The 16,430-nt window shown below is 34.9% G+C and overlaps 1 protein-coding gene across 2 annotated transcripts in view; it reads left to right on the top strand.

The window, feature by feature from the left end:
* The first annotated feature begins 4,249 nt into the window (after window positions 1-4,249).
* Window positions 4,250-16,430, top strand: part of LOC113063983 (serine/threonine-protein kinase TAO1-B-like) — a 34,793-nt gene continuing 22,612 nt past the window's right edge. Inside the window, exon 1 of one of the 2 annotated variants that reach the window (XM_026234454.1) lies at window positions 4,250-4,804. The gene's annotated coding sequence lies outside the window, so the exon portion shown is untranslated. Of the gene's footprint in view, window positions 4,805-15,294; window positions 15,623-16,430 lie in introns of those variants that run through there. The other variant, XM_026234455.1, reaches the window with a different exon arrangement.

Here is a 16,430-nt window from a genome sequence, read left to right as displayed (position 1 = left end):
TAATGTTCAGGACCTCTACAATAATTTTTTATAAAACAGAGTGGTAACTGAACTTAACATTTATCAAACAGGAATGTGATGTCACTCACTGGGCTGGTTGATGAGCATGTGGAAAGAATTGCGATTGGTATAGAAGTGGTCAAGGAAGTACTGTGCATTGCTGCTGATGAAGGGGTCAAAGCCAAACTTCTCTTTGTATTCGATGACACCCTGTGCCATAGTGGGCACCACCTCATTGTGTCTGTTCCGAATCTTAATCAGGCTCTCTAGGAAGTTGAAGTCCACAATAATAAGTTGTTTACTACAGACTCCAGTTGTTAAGACAAAATCAGGTTAGAACTGTTAAACCAAATTATGCAGCAAACATCCATATTCAGTATAAATTCACATTTAAAGGAATAGTTAACCCAAAAATGAAAATTGCTAAAAATGTTGGATGCTTAATTATGGATTTGTTTATTACAAACAAACAGCTTCTCACACAGCAAGACATTAACTGACAGACTGGAGTCGTGTGAATTGTTGTGATGCTTAATTTAACCCCATTAAACTCTCATTCTGATGGCAACCATTCACTCCAGAGGATCCAATGGTGGGCAAGCGATGCAATGCTAAATTTCTCCAGATCTGTTCCGATTAACAAATAGATTTATCAAATAAATCTTGGATGCTCTGAGGTTCAGTGAATTTTTTGCAAATGTTAATTTTTGGGTGAACTATTTCTTTAAATCCCCGTCAAGTGAGATAGTAAAAAAATATTTTAAACTTTCCCTGGCAAAATTGGACATAAGCAAATAAGGCTGCAGACTCATTCATTAAGGGTGTGGGTATCATCTTGACTTCTTGTCTCATATTCTAACAGCTCTTCAAATCTGTGGCTGTCCCTGATACCACAGAAGAAGAAAAAACATGCATTAAAAAGTGACATACAGTAGCACAAGATTATATTAAAGTTTTTATTATATAACACACATACAAAACTTTAATAAGGCTCTTCTCTGCTGGTTATTGGCTACACTGTTATTCCCCTCATACCCTCTAGGTGGCACATGTGAATTCTTTTCTAAACCTAAACACTGCACGTGCTTTTCAATAGCACTTTGGGATTAGCATTCTAATGAATGCACTACTCTTAGCATTTAACCAGTTAGCAGCATGCATACTATGCATAGTATGCACTAAATATCTAGATTTGCGAAAATTAAGTAGAATATGTCCACTGCACTAATTTTAAAGGCTCAGACTTTTCCAGTCTGAGCCACAGTTTTTAAAATCTGATTAGACTGCCAAAATCATTTAAACGATGATCTCTGGATGTCACTAACTTTATAACAATGTTGCATGCTACAATGTACTCTCTGTGGTCATTAAAAATCCCAGTATGTCTTTCGAAAAAGAGTAGAGGTGTGACCTCGGCTTCCTGGCTAAATTCGTCCATTGGCCTCTGACCATCATGGCCTACTAACAATCCCCATATCTGCTGATTGGCTTCATCACTCCGTCTCCTCTCCACCAGTAAGTTGGTGTGTCTTGGGTGTTCTGTTCTGTCATGGAATAATTAAGTCACCTTCACACAGTGCTTTGTACTGATTGTTTCAAAGCAACTTCACTGTGTTAAATAGAAAAGTAACAATCAATGATGCAAACTTCAAATAGGAAGCAAATGCATTTTCTGCTGTAAAGCAGCTCTCATAGCACAAAAAGTTCAGTGTTGATCCAGTTCAGTAAGGTTAAACCTTACATAAAACATATATTGGTTACATACAGTAGGCTTAAAATACATATTTTAAGCCTATTACATTAATTCCAAGTATCCTCCATAGTTGTTAAGACAGTTACATTAGAGGTGATAACTATGGGCAGTCTATAGAACACACTGATATCTGCAATGTGTAATAACACAGTAAAAAGAGAGATAGAAGAATATGTATCGGCTGCTGTTCAGAAAGTTGATAGCTAGTGGAGCTGTCTATAGAACACACACACACACACACACACACACACACATATATATATATATATATATATATATATATATATATATAATAGAGAGCAAGAGAATACATCTCGGATTAACCAATGATCTTATTAAATCTTTGTGATCACTGTAATTTAATGAACACAATCTGTCAAACACCACCTAATGAAAAAACACTGTATAATATAATTATTTCATTCAAGTGCAATATACAGTAGATTTTATTTTTTTTTTATTAAAAATGATATCAAATGAATCAGGAACAAAGTTGAAGTTATAGGGCTATGGCAAGGAATCATGCACTTATATAATATATAATAGCACATAACAAACAACCCGTATATAATATAATATCATAATAACAATCAACCCTACTGGAAAGCAAATTTTCATAATATCTACAGGATTAATCACAAATTGCAATAGTATAAGAGACAGTGTCATATTTCCCTCCATTTTAAATTGAGAAATTGTTTGTGAATATGCAGCTTTATTTTTTACTTTTTTTTTTTTGACAGATTATATTTTAGCAAGTAACACAAATTAAAACCTGTCAACAATAATGAAGGCTACAAAGAAATATTCACGGATGTGTGCTGACTCATCTGTGTCAACCATAACAGATCTTAAGTTCATAAAACCAGTTTTGCCTGCCACATTTATGAGATAGCCCAGGCATGTTTTACAAAGGCTCCTTGCTATGCCACATTATACTTTACAGTTAAGCAGAAAGTAAAAGAAAGCAATGCTTTTGGGTTTGGATTTTTGAATGGGTTATTATTTGAGCAGTGTGGAAATATATTAATTTGTTGATGGGCAGGTGGCTTAGAGCTATTTGTGGAAACCAAGGCTAATGTTGCTTGTTAATCAGCTAAGAAGCTCAGCTCTCTATATCTGTAGTCTCTCACTCTCACTAGGATAAAAGCACTGAACAAAACCTCTGTTCTATACAAGATCAAACATTTTCTGCAAAAACAGAAAGCAGTGTCTAATGGCTTAGAGCATATTGATTAAAGTTAAAATATGGATGGTTTGTTTGTTTGTTGTTGTTATTATTGTTTTTCTTTGTCTAAGCATCCTGTCTACTTTGAGATTCCATGATAATGACGATTCCGTAATAACTCATCTAATTCAGTTTCTACTACTAGTTGGTCCATGTTTTGTCCCCGCCCAGCTGGTTGAGTCCCCATGCTCAACGTCCCAAACACAAATAATTTTTATACTATTTAATTTATATTCATATTTTAATTGTCTGCTATTTGGAAATTTGGTATGGAGTTAAAGGTTAGGATTATATATTTTTGGTTGTATTATATCACATTGTGAGTGTGTATTAGCACCTTTTTTGTTTTTCTGATTCGTTTGGACGCAGAAGCGGTGACATGTGACATCAGACTTAAGCACATAAAGCCACCTGCAGGGACATACATATTTTAGTCTAATATTATTGTGCTTTAATTAGTTTGATAATAAGAGTTTTTTGCCCTATACATTCATGTTTAGCCTAACCCTTTAACCTGGCTATTTATTGTTAACGAGAGGAAATGATGAAACGATACGTAAACTTTAATAGCTGAATCGTGTAAAAGTTGCGGTGCAGTCACATTAACAAACTTCCGTGGCCAAAAAAAGTAAATTGCCTATATTGCTATAATGTAGCAATATATAAAGCAAAATTAATTAATAAAGCCACTTTCATTCCCAGGGAGCTTTTTGTTAATAAATGTTGCGAAATCTGTGTGGGGAAATCTTTCACCCTCACACAAGATTCCAGATTATCTGGATTCCTTTGGAAATGACAGCAAAATCAAATGATTCGTTGGCGAACCGGACATCACTAAACTGCAGTTTTGTGAACGCGCTTACAACAGACCCGGAAGAGAAGACAATGCTGATTAATGTTTTTTTTTTTTTTGGACCAAAATTTATTTTCGGTGCTTCAACAAATTCTAACTGACCCTCTGATGTCACATGGACTACTTTGATGATGTTTTAATTACATTTCTGGACATGGACAGTATACCGTACATACATTTTCAATGGAGGGACAGGAAGCTCTCGGACTAAATCTAAAATATCTTAAACTGTGTTCCAAAGATGAACGGAAGTCTTATGGGTTTGGAACGACACTAGGGTGTGTTATTAATGACAATTTTCATTTTTGGGTGAACTAACCCTTTAAGTTCCGCTCAGACCGATTCAGCCAGATTCGTTCAGAATGATTCAACTGATTCGTCCAAAAGATTACATTCAAAGGAACTATTGGTTTACGATAGAGGGGGATGGTGACGTAGAGGGGGAGAGAGAGAGATGAAAATCAATGCCTGGCCACACTACAGACGCGCCACGCATGAAGAACTTTTACAGCCGAGGCAACATTGAAAGGCTGTCATATCTTGGGTGGTTACGGAGAGCGCCCATGGTATTGTTTAGAGAGCTACTTACAAAATTTCTCCCGTGTTTTCCACGAAGTGAAGGAGGTAAAAACTACCCGCCGCCATTTTTTTTGGGAAGTGACTGACTGACTGGGAGTGGAGAGTTAACGTTAGCTGTAAACTGGCCACAGCTGATTTAGTTTATATTCCTTGTGAGTCATCACCTTCAACACTGTCAGCCCGGACGGCCTGGATACTGTAACGTTAAATACACAGACTCTTCTCCTTCACTGTACGAGGTGTCGAATGCCCAAAGTAATAAACAAGAAGTGATTTTGTTTACACATTTCTCCTGAATTCTTACTAACGTTAACTGTTGTGGGCTAAGTTAGCCACATTAGCACACTGAGGTTTTCTTCTGGAGTCCGCTCAAAACTGGCCTGGTGGACGGGTGAGTTCAACTAAATTACAACCTCAAATGGGCCGTTTATCTGTTCTTGTCAGGACCTTACCGATGTCTCTTTGCGGATGTCTCTTATATTGTCGTCGTAGTAAGTTAGCCAACATTCCATCAACTGCTGAGCTAATGTCTGGCTAATGTGGCTAAGTTGGATTTGGTCTAACGTATAACTTTTGGCGCTGTTTAATCATGTTTAACAGACAAACTACACAATTTGAACCTTTATTTTTTTCTCGAATGACATAGCTGGTGTCACTAATTTTTGACAGTTTTGCTGCTTGGTAACGTTAGGTAAGCATAGTTTTGTTTGTGCCAGCCCAGCATGCAGGATTGACAAACTTGGTTAAGGGTGATGTTGGTCTAAGTTCTATTGGTAAAATTGCTTTGACATTCATGGACTGCTAGTGTTTATTTAACTAGCTAACGTTAAATGTATACATTTTGTAAAGTTGTGCCCTAGCTGTTTTGAAGGATTGAGGTGAGGGAAAACGTTGTGATTTTGTTTCTGAATTGTACTTTATAAATTGAATTATTCTTAATTTTGTCAGTAAAATATAATCTAACCACATTGCTATTACGACAATGTCGAATGTCGCATATATATTATTGCAATGACACTCCCAATTTCACTTGCTTTCAGCAGCAGGCTTTGATAACCAAACAAAAACAAGCATTTTAGGGCCTAGTAGTGTCCTTCCTCATTATATTAATTAACTATCCACAGCTTTGTTATGACAAGTAATCATCTGATTAAAGCCCTGGTTTATCGAGTTGGGTATTCTCTTGTTGTGATCTTCATTCAGTGACGCGCGCCGCATTCCTCATCGGTGTTGACATTGCGTAAGACACTGGACTGGACAGCAGCCTTTGTACTCATCTCCATACCTATTTAAAGCATCATTCATAATAGTCACCTGGCCTAGGGACAATACAGTTCATTTATTAGCGTAGTTACGCATTTTAATAGATTAGTTTCAAACAGCATCGTCTCAGAGCTGAAAGAAGCTCAGCCTGAATATTGATCGCCTATTGATACTGCGCTGCTCTTCCCATCCTTTGTCATCGTGGATCTATCGCTGCGTATGTATACGAGATTCAGTGTGCGTATATGGAGTTTGGCAACCATTTGCATTTGTTAAAATATCTCTAAATCCATACGCCATATTAACTGATTGCTATATATATAGCATAGTATTTTATGTCATCAGCAATGAGAAGATGAATGGGATCAGTGTACAAACAACAAGCTGTATATATATATATATATATATATATATATATATATATATATATATATATATATATATATATATATATATATATATATATATATATATATATATAAAATAAAATATTTTGTTTAACAAGGGGCACATTGGCAAGCCTTTCTAATACATATTGTTACTGTTTAAGTTGTGAATTGTTTGTTTTTCAAGGATGTGATGACTAAATATTTTGCTGACAAATATTGTGTGCCTAAAGTTGATTTTATTCCCCTGTAGTTACCTTTGTGCTGAAGTGACAAAGGGCATGATTTTACACCTTAATTTTGGAAGCAGTTATTACATATTTAACACTTTCTAGCAAAAGTAAAATTTGTATATTTTGTTTGATTCCTATATGAAGCTCTACATATGAACTGAATCTTTCTTTTTATTACATTTTATAGTGATATACAGTGGTCGTCAATTTATGATGCACGTAACCAGTTTAAGCTTTCAGGCACACACATTTGACCTACTGTATGATAAATTATAATAATAATGATAGATTTGATAATATTTTAATGGGTTGTATTGCATGAGCAAGCAACAGCAATTACTTCTCTACATCATCCATTATAAATCACTTTTTGTTTGAACCCCCGTTCATCAATTCTTTTTTCATTGGCTTTGATTGCAAGTTCTGAACGTTGATGATGTCTGTAATGACCCTGATTCAGTGTTGTATTATCTTGATGCAGTATGCTATTCCTTTTTTCGTTTAAAGGGTTAGTTCACCTAAAAATGAGGCTGCGTTTTACTCTTTAATATTGTGATAGTTACTGTGCATTACTGTTTTTGTACACAAAACTAATAGGACTGGGAGCATGACATTTATACTGAACTTGCTTTGATTTAATTTACTGTATCTAACCATTTTGTGTTGAATGTACATACATAGATTGTCCTTATATGGCATGCACAGCGTATTTAATACAATCTCACACTGGCACATTCTGAAATGCTATGTATGGGTGGGGATATGTATAGTGACAGATACATTTATCTAGCCTCAGATCTTAAAACTAGCATAGTATTTGCTGTCATCAGCAATGAGAAGATGAATGGGATCAGTGTACAAACAACAAACTGTATAAAATGAACCGTAGCATATGAAAAAGTCACCAATGATTGATGGGCTCAGATCATCTGTTTCTATTCCACACTCGTGTATATTAAATTTCAGAATCAAACAAACATTTTTAGTATCAAAAGTAGGGTACGAATATTTTAGTTGAGTATTCTACCAAAAATTCCATCGATTAATCGAGTAATCGGATAAAATGTGTTTTTGCTTAATGTGCAATATTAATTATGCAAGAGAAAATAAGACTCCTGGGTCTTGTGTCGGTCACGGAGGGACCGCACGTTCAACATGGACGTTAATACGGCAATAATTCATCATCTTGTAAACATTTTTTTATTTAATTGTGCTGGTTTAAATTCTCTTAAAAAATGATATTTGTCTGCTTACATTCAAATGATTCAGAAACAACAGCAAAATGTGCTCACCATGCTGTGGTAAGGATAGAATCAAAATGTAAAGCAATTTTGATGTTATTTGAACGTCCCATCTTTTTTTTTTTTTTTTTTTTAACTAAGTCAACACTGAGTCCATTTTTTTTTTAGTTTTTATCTAAAGCATACATTAAAAAATGTTTTAAATTGCTATTTTATAGCACTTAAATTTGTTAATCACCATGAAAAAGGCCAAGGAAACTGGTATGGCGTTAAATCCCCAACCAACCATTTGTCTAGCAGGTGGGAACTTGATAAGTGTGTGAGAATGTCACCTTTAGAGAATCAAACTGAAAACCTGGACCAGGAAGGAGGAACCTTCTGTCATGTGAACAGTTTTAACATCAGAGATCTTGATCATAACAGTATGCTTCCAGTGAAGGACAGTCATGCTGTTTTGCAAAAAACAAGCTGGAAAGAACACGCCTGGTGTTGTCTGGTATCGTTTTGACTCTTGAAAACAGCTTCAATTTGATGTTACCAGCTTAGAAAATCTTTTCTTTATCCGATAAACGGCGAAAGGATTTTGAGAACATTGTTATTGTTAAAATTTTGTTAAAAGGGTCATATGATGCGATTTTCCTTTCTCTGTGGAGTGTTACAAGCTCTTGGTGCATAAATAAGATCTGTAAAGTTGCAAAGACTAAAGTCTCAAATCCAAAGAGAGATTCTTTATAAAAGTTAAGTCAACCATACCTAAAACCTCATTCTAACACGCCCCCACGAGGACATCATGATGTGGGAAGATTTGTATAATGCTGCCCAAATGTTCACACACAGAAAGAAGGCATAACTTTTATTCTGGCTGTAGTATTGTTGTTGCCGCGCTGCCATGTTGTGGAGATGCTGTATGTTTCATTGTGAAAGTGAAACTACTTTGTTTGGATTTCCAAAAGAGGACAATACGTGCTTCTTCATGCCTAAATCTGATCCGTGCCATTTGCTGAAGAAATACATAAACTTCGTGCTATACATAAATTACCGTCCACGGTGAAAGCCAATCAGCCCAGGGTCATCACGTGTGGTTCCTTCAACGAATCTTGAGGGCGTGCCATTCTCAAGCCTGCCTCTGCTCACTCTAGCCCGCCGTGTTTGTAAAGCTGTTTCATTGTGAAAATAAAACTACTTTGTTTGGCCTTCCAAAAGACGACACGACTAGAAATCAGTAGAGTACCGCTTGTAATTTCTCCAAATACAAATGCAGACATGGTTTTATGTTTACGTGGTGCGATGCAACTTGTAAAAAGACAGTTTAAGTCATTATAATCAGTAATTATGTCCCCACTGGATGCAACAAATGCTTAGTTTGTAATGGGTTTTATTGGTTTTGTCTGGTCGTGCCTGGAGATGGCATCGCAGTATGGTGAGGGGCGTTACATATATTTTCCTACACTTGAGGTATTCGGCCAATCACAACACACTGGATAGCTGACCACTCAGAGCACACCTCACTTTTCAGACTGATGAGCTTTGTAAAAATCAACGTGTTTCAGAAAGGTGGGGGATCGAGGAGAAACAATAATGTACAGTATGTGGAAAATGTGTTTTTTAAACCTTAAACCAGATGAAAACATTTCATTACACCAAATACAGAAAATAGTGTTCTTTTTAGCAATATCATATGACCCCTTTAATGTGACTTTTAATTAGACTTGTGCTAGAGCTGGGCGATATATCGAATATTAGCTATAGTATCAGAATAATTTTGACGACGATGTAAAATTTGAATATATCAGGAATATCGAATATTTCAAATTTAAGCATACTTTCCCAAAAGAACGCACCGAATGTCCAAAAAAGGAACCTGTAACTGCTCTACGCCCCTCTACTATGAGAGCTTAATGATAGCGGTTGCCAGATAACAAGAGTTTAAATCTCCGAATCAGAGCTCCACTGTTACAAGGATACATTTTCTGCCCGGTGTTTGCTTCTTTTAAGCAATCTGGTAACCATGCGCAGGGGCTCACTCCTCATTGCGGAAGAGCCGCCGCCGATAATCTGAAAACACTAACAAGCTAGAATTGAGCGATCTAATGAAAGCGTCGTTCCGCCGGTCTGTGTTCTGTCGTGAGATCTCAACTGTATTGTTTGCATTTGTGATCGCAAAATAAATGCACTTACTCGACCGCTGATGTTTGAATAGAGAAACATAGGCTATGGCCAATTGGAATTACTATTGGGGAATTTCACTGATATGTTTACCAGTTTCCATAATATAGACAGAGAGAATGCAAAAGTCTTTGGTATTCATTTATATATATTTATATATAAGAAATAGCTATGTGCTTCAGCAACTAGCTCCCCTTCTAAGAGGGTTTTTAATGTCAGTAGGAACATAGTTTCATGCCACAGAGCTTCTCTTAAAACCGCAGACAGTTGACAGACTTGTGTTCTTAGTTTAAAAACTTGTTAAAAAAAATTAAATAAAATACTTATCCCAGTTGCATAGTATAAATTGTGAATTGCGTCCACTAAAAAGTTGACAGAATGCACTTTCTGTACTTAATTTGCAATGCTTCAGTTACATATAGGCCTACATGTATTATAAAAAGCAGTAAGTGATCTCTTAGTCTAGATTTTTTTAACTGCTTAAATAAGCTGTTTAATCTAAATTGTTTTTTTGTGTTTTTTTTTTTATGGGCAAAAGAAAATCATGTTATTATTTAAATGCAAATGCAAACATATCGAGATGTATATCGAATATCGTAAAAATCTTGACAATATCGAGATATAATTTTTTTTTTTTTTATATATCACCCAGCCCTAACTTGTGCCGGTATTTGGTAATGCAATATATTGCGGTGATTATTATGCACAATATTGTTATTGTGGGCACTTCTAAATACCGTGAATAAATATACATTACAAATTATTCCGAATGTGGAATTCATATTAAGAATAATATTAGGGCTGTAGCTATCGAATATTTTTGTAATCGAGTATTCTACCAAACATTTCACCGATTAATCGAGTAATCGAATAAAATTTGTTTTTGCTTAATTAAAGTGCAATATTAATTATGCAAGAGAAAATAAGACTCCTGGGTCTTGTGTCGGTCACGGAGGGACATTCAACATGGATGTTAATATGCACACATATGCACAAACACACACTGAGACTGTATGGTGATACAATAATCTTTTTTTAATTATTGATCAGAGAGTGAATGAAATACCTGTAAACTATGTGTATTGTTCCAGTGTAGCGTTTGTCCCATGATTTTTAGAGCCCTTGTAAGAAACATTGGCAGGAATTATTGGTTCCACTAAGGGTGGGAATCTACCATGTATTAATTGAGCGTGGGGGTTTTAGGGGCAACGTGGCCGAGTTGTTGCTGTTATTTCCTGTTTAATGTGAACAAATAAATAACATCATAGTAGATTTATTAAGTAGAACATCATGCCAATATGTTTCTTTCAGACTCTGTATATTTAAGGGAACATGTGTAAAGTGTTTTCTGTGAGTTTGTCCCTCCACATGTGGTAATGGTGCTTGCCACCAGTATAAATGTGAATGTCTTTGTAAAAGAAGGTAGTCTGTGTTTGTTTCTGCAATGGAGAGTGTGGCCTCGGCCTGAGGGTTGCAGGTATTTTATTCACTCTATGATCCATAATTACAATAAACTCTTGTATCACCAAACGGTCTCGGTGTGTGTTTGTGCGTATTAGCGTCCATGTTGAACGTTCCGTGACCATCCCAGGCCTCTTAAAATGAACAACTAAGTTTCCTTTTTTAGATTTTTTTTTTTTTTAATGCATAGAATGCAATGCATACAACATAAATAAACATTTAATTATTACCCATTGTCTCTCTGTCTGTACTTGTACTGTGAACAATGACAAGAAAGTTGACAGATGAATTAAGTGCATTAAAGTGCCATTCAGTTGGGGTTTTAAATAAAGCACATTTGCACATTAAACACATAAAACATTAATTTAATTTATCTTTTAATTATTGAAAATTAACTTAACTTTTTGGTAAACAAAGGGGATTTACTATTAAAAATAAAACATGGAAGAAATGTTGTGTGATTAAACCTTTAAAAAAAAAAAGTTAGATTTTCTTTTTTTTTTGTAGTAGGCTATGTACATTCTGCTGAACAATAGTCTTTAACCGGACTGTTATTTTGATGGGTTGACGTACCTTTACACTTAATAATAAAATTTAGACTTATTAATATCTTCAAACATTTTATTTTTATTTATTTTATTTTTTTTATCTGGACTGCAAATGCCATAGATATTGTTTGAAAGTGTTTTGATCTTTTATTGTTCATTCACACTTTACATTATGGCTTCATTAGTTAACATAAACTGCCAATTAAAAAAATATCCTGAATAAAACATTCATTAATCTTAGGTATTCCAATATTTAATAAAACATTGTTTAAATTGAAAGTTGCAACTGTGTTTATTTAATGAGCTAACATGAACTAAGACTTGTATTTTTTAACAAAGATGAATAACTTCTATAGTAAATGTAGCTATTGCTCATTGTTTAGCTGTGCATTTCTTGAATGAGCACTTTGTGATGTCCGAACTGATTACACTATATTTTATGTATTGCACTGTATTTTATGTAAAATCATTTTCTATTTTAGAACTGTCTTAAATTCATTTTGAGTCAATTTTTTATTCATTTTCAAGTTCTTAAATTGTTTCCTTTAAATTTTTTTCTTTAAATTTTTGTGATTTATTTTTCTTCATTACTTATTTTTACTTACTTTTTGAATTACCATTGTGTACGAAATGTGCTATATAAATAAACTTGCCTTGCCTTGAATGTTAATGCATTAACTAAGGTTAACTAATGAGGTCTTACTGTAAAGTGACACCTATTGGTTTTTATACTTCTTTTGCACTTTAATGTGTAAAACATTTAAATTTTATATATGTTTCTGTATTGCTTTATTGTTTAAAATTTTTAGTTACTTTTGTTATATAAGAAAAAAAGCTATTTAACCTGTTATACTGTATTATGACCACTTTTTTTAAAACAAAATATAAATACCGTGATAATAGCGTATACCGTGATAAAAGCATTATCAATTAACCGCAACAGGAAAATTTGATACCGGCATATCCCTACTTTTAATAAATATTTATTATGTACTCGCCCTCATCTTGTTTCAAACTTATGTTTATATGGTAATAGTTTTTTTTGTGGAACAAAAAGGGAGACAATTTAAAGAATATATGTTCATCCACATTATGAAGATGAAAGAGATTAGCATTCGTCTAAATTCAGCCAAAAGGCTTATAACATTTATTGCTCAGAGGTCATAAAAATATGTACAAAAAAAAATGCAACGTGTAAAACGTTTGCACAACATCCACATTATATGACCATGCCTTTCAAACTCATTAATGCCAGTTAATGCCATAGTTTTTTATCTAAACTAATGTCATTAGGGTTAACTTGAATTTTGCTCTTTCCTCATGCAATGCTATTGTGTTAATTCAGAAAACTATGTACTGCACAACTTTGCAAAACTTTGATTTTGTGGCTTGACAACCATGGTCAACAAACTGTCATTGATGGGAAATAGCTGATTCTGCAGCATTTCTCCTACATGACTTGAGGAAGGATTCTTGGAATGAAATGAAGTGCATGAAGTAAATAACAAACTATTCCTTTAAGGAAACAATCTAAGCATGTTTAAGTTCAGCTGGAATACCATGGATAGTTTAAATGCCTCTGTAAGTTGAATGTCAATGGTACGCACAGGAATGCCACAAAATGAACTTGAACACTCTGCTTGACTTCACCTTTTGTTTGAATCTTTCGAGTTATCTTTTTTTGTTTCAGCAATAGTTAATATAAAAATAAATCCCTTATTATTATTATTATTATTATTATTATTATTATTATTATTATTATTATTATTATTATTATTATTATAGTTGATTTCCAAACAGCACAGTAGAAGATTTGTTAGTTATGTAATATTCCCCTTTTCAAACTTGCTGGAACAAACAGATGAACATTGTGTCATTTAGAAATTCATTAATTTACACTCTCTGAAAATGTGATATCTGTCAGTCAACAGTTCTTTTGGTGCTGAATTGTGCCTGAGCTCAAGGTAGGCTAGATGTAATAGATAAGATATTGAAGTGTTTAATCTATTCAATTCCTGTTATTGCTGTCTGTAAGAATGTCAGTATGCTTTCAGTCATTCTGCACTAGCGTGACCTCAGAGTAAATGACATGCTCCAAATAATGTCTTTCCTATTTTGTTGTTTTGAAAATCTCGGCCGAAAGGTTTTGTGAAAGATGCTCTTTAACTCTTTCCCCTGCCTGTGTGTGGTTGAGAAAGTAACAACGTGTTATGTGATGATGATTTAATTGTGATGTGTATTCCCCAAAGAGTTTAAGACCTGGCCTATCCAAACTTTTAATCACAATGCTTATTGGAGATTAAGGTCCAACAAATCCAGTTCACTCATTTTTAAAGCTTGTTGAAGGAATTTCCCACAGAGACTTAACTGGAAATCATAGCCAAGTTTCTGTTTCTGTCACACTGCAGTTACTAGTCTGTCTCTCAGACTGTCTTGCTGAGCTTCTGTTGCATACAGGCCTGTAGCTCAACAAAATGTTGATTATGCAAGACCCAGGCCCTAGTTAAGAAGGGGGCATGGACTGCTAGTTAATCACAGTTAATATCTACATTTGTTTCCATTCATGCCTGTGGAGCGGCATTACATGCAACCCACAGATTTTACAATATATTGTGCTGCTGCTTATGTCCTCCTTTAGTTACTATAATTTTCACTTCCATTTAGATCTCATCTGAAATCCAACCCTCCAAATTACCCAGCGCTTAAGTATAGTTTGTTATAGACTGTCTCTATAAAAATATAAACTAGTAATTATAATTTTAATGTAAGCAGTTGTGGGAAGTTAGATTGCAAACAAAGTGTGAAGATCAATATTGTACATTTAAAAGTATTATCTGGCGCATAACCGTATTCCCCATAGCCTAATTAATACTGAGCTGTATTTGTTTGGTCTCAGAGGAGCATCAGTAGGGAATAATTCAGCATTTTTTTTCTCAGAGGCTATGTTTTCTCTATGTGGAATAGGCTGAGAGTGTTTGATATTTCTAAATGAAGTTTTTCTTAAATCAGATCAGTCAATGACGTCAATGTATTAGGGCAGGGTATTGATTCATATGTCCCGATTTGATTCAATTTCGATTCTCAAGATTCTCTCTCTTTTTTTTTTCTTTTTCTTTTTTTTTTACATTCAGTGAATATAATTTTAATACAAATCCTATTAATATTTCAGTGAACAGTAAACATCGGTTTACAAATGGTGAATTAATAATACAAAATAAAAACAAGAACCACAGGCCTGTATTTTAAACCTATTCTTTTTTTGGATAGGGTCCTTTTTTGAACAATAATAGGGCCCTATAAAATGTTCTTTTATTTTTCCTGGTAATCAGATGAAGGCATAAATCTAAATGCGATTAAATTTATTCTAAATGAAAAGTAAACCCTTTTAAACTTTGGCAAACAAAGTGCTGCACAACAGAGGTTTACTGTTAAAGGTGTCATATAATGCTACATACACTTACAAGTTGTTTGAACTTAAATGTTTGTTGGCAGTGTGTGTAAACAACCACCCTGTAATGATAAAAATCCACGCAGTGTTTTTTTTTTTTTTTTTTGTAATCTCGTTAAATGTTTTCCCCTTTTAAGGAAACTGAGTTGTCTGACCATGTGACGTCACATGGTCAGAGGTCCCTCCCGCGATTGTTTGATCGACAGCAGCATTTCAGCACAGACTGGACTGGTGTCTTTCCTCAGACCCGCCCTGAGTGAGCTGTCATCAGTCCGAGATGCAGAAAAGCATGACTCCTAAGCGATTGAGGTGTTTTGTTGTTGGATGTAATGAATATAGCAGTAGTCCGTTATTCCTCACTGAAAACACAGTCTGCGTTTGGATCTGAAAGGAATGTGCCCTTGATCTACCTAAATGTTTGTTCGCACAAATCATTCATTGTCCAGCCTCGCCTGAAGAAGCAGTGAGTATAATGTCTTTTAATGAATCATTGCAAATCCTTTTCCTAATAATGTGCTAATTGGCAAGTTTCACTATGAATGCAGCTAAAGAAGTCTCTCAGAGAGCAAATCTTGTTTTAAATGCGTACTGAAATACCGAAAAAGACAGATTTGTGGCTTTTGAGATCAAATATCGAATTGATGACTTTTAAAAAAAACTATAAATTAAGGGCCCCTCAGTCGTAGTATTGAGTGCTATACATTCAACCCCCCCTCACCCACAATCCCTGCCCTAGGGGTGGGCGATATGGAAAAAATATATCACGATTTGAGAAATTTCACAATTTTATCACAGTTCTTTGTCATGTTGGTTTTACTATTTTGCAAGTTGTCTGAGCATAACAGCCAAACTATTTTCCTATTTGTTACATCCAGCGATTGTCTGTATTTCTCCTGTTCTGTATTTCCGTGTCTTGTTGTTATCTTAGGTCAGTTCCTGTGCTTAATTCATGGGGTGTGCCGGCGCGCGAGGTGTGTCCCAGCTGATGGCATAAAGAGGGCTTGGTTGTGGCGCGTTGGAGAGGGAGAGAGCGGGAGAGAGCGGTGTTGCTTTGTGTTTGAATTGTTGCTTTAAATTAGATTTTTGGTTATGTAAACTTTTGAGTTAACAAATAAATCCTTAGATATTTGTTTGCCGCACTTTCTCCTGCCTCTTGTGTTACTATTTGAGAGCCAGTAGTAACAAGTGGGGGCTCGTTCAAAAACAATTTTTCCTATAATCTATTGTAATCAGAGGCTGATGGGACGCTCGCTCGCGTGTCTCCGATATTA

This window comes from Carassius auratus, chromosome 46 (assembly GCF_003368295.1).
Source record: "Carassius auratus strain Wakin chromosome 46, ASM336829v1, whole genome shotgun sequence".
NCBI lineage: Eukaryota > Metazoa > Chordata > Actinopteri > Cypriniformes > Cyprinidae > Carassius > Carassius auratus.
The sequence above is the reverse complement of the archived record's forward strand: the minus strand, read 5'-3'. Positions and strand labels throughout refer to the sequence as shown.